A 1,776-nucleotide genomic window follows, 5' to 3' on the forward strand; every position below is an offset into this window, starting at 1 on the left:
AGGGTTAAAAGGAATGTTATTTGCAAATATTATCAACTAGCTATAATTTAATCTCAACGGATGCAGCTGTGCATATTACTATGTATAAATGTATTATAATATTTGTTATCTATAAAATTTGTAATAGAAATGGGATACGAATGTAAGGGTAATAATATGATTGAGAAATCAGAAAAATTGATGGGTTGCAGCTCGTAATAAAACGTGCATACACGCGTAAAGAAATGCCAAAAATGTATACGAGTATTCACTTTACTTTGGATGATACGACTCCCACCATATAGCTCTTAAAGTTGAGGCCACTGACTTCGAACGTTTTTCTTTCCATTATGAAATGACAAGCTTTACTGTAGAGAAATGTCAAAAGTGAAATTTTTAAAAAAATATACTTGTTAAAAAAAATATATATGTATGTATAATTTTTGCATTCTGCTAAACAATTTCAGTGAACTTGTGTTTTGGCTAAAGCGAGACTATTTTATGAACTTTACTGAAATTTTCCAGCTTCCTAGAATAATATCACATCATTGCTTAATTGCGGGGCGGGGTAGACGAACAGATACATACGGATTTTGTTAACTTGGTGGGAAGAACTTCGCGTTTGTCTATTTAAAAAGATTAACGAAAAAATTGTTTGAAAGAATTTAGTCATCATTAAATTAAGGAAGTAAAGTGCATGCAAAAAAAATTATTTTTCCTTTCCTCGATCAATTCCAGTAAAATTGCTTTTATGTTTTTGCAAATTGACATACATACGTTGAATTGAAATCAATGGCGCGTACAACGGACAGTTTTTCGGTTTCTTAATATGTCACATCGTGACGTGAAATAAGAAAAACGACTGATTATTAGAAGAATTGTTTTTAAGCAGCCTTTCTGAAGAAGCTTGTAAATGCCTCCAATTGGACTATTGGAAGCATTATCAACTGCCAAGTTTTCAAATACGAATTGAATACTTGCGAAAAGGTCGCCTGACTATTATGGAAAAACTGGAGACGTAGACAAAGCTGTTGTTCTTTTTTTGAGAAGAAGCTACTTCTCAATATAAGAGAAACTAAAAAATTTTGGTTTAGAAAGGGAGTAAATACATCTCTAAATACCAATGGAATATACTTCAGAGATCAGGCATCAAACACTGGAATACTATAATCAGGCCCTTACTTTCAAAAACACACACTGATATATGTTACTGAACATATCATTTGACATCAGTTTTGATCCAATTTATAGTATTTTATTTTCGGCATTACTTACTGAAATTCATATACCATCACTAATACATATGAGTAAAGTCAACCGGATGTTTTCCATTCCATTTTAAGAGCAAAGAAACGTTCATATAAGAACAGCATGCTCTTTCAATTTTATTAAGAAAACCCACGGATTGACCGCTATAAGTGTTGAATCGATTTCGATATGCAAACATATCATATTGTATAGCAGCTAAGTATTTGCTATAGTATGCCGTTCTGAACAATTTCTTCGTATATTACATTATTTCTATGAACAATAACTCACGCCGAATTTCGTGAAGCTACGTTGTCAAATGTGAAAGTTTTCCATACAAGAACTTGATTCCGATCGTTCAGTTTGTATGGGAGCTATATGTTATAGTGGTCCGATATCGGTTCCGACAAATGAGCAGCTTCTTAAAGAGAAAATGACGTTTCCAAATTTCAAAACGATATCTTAAAAACTGAGGGACCAGTTCGCATATATATACAGACAGACGGACAGATAGACGGACATGTTTAAATCGACTCAGCTCAACATACT

The sequence above is a fragment of the Bactrocera neohumeralis genome, chromosome 2, assembly GCF_024586455.1.
Source record: "Bactrocera neohumeralis isolate Rockhampton chromosome 2, APGP_CSIRO_Bneo_wtdbg2-racon-allhic-juicebox.fasta_v2, whole genome shotgun sequence".
NCBI lineage: Eukaryota > Metazoa > Arthropoda > Insecta > Diptera > Tephritidae > Bactrocera > Bactrocera neohumeralis.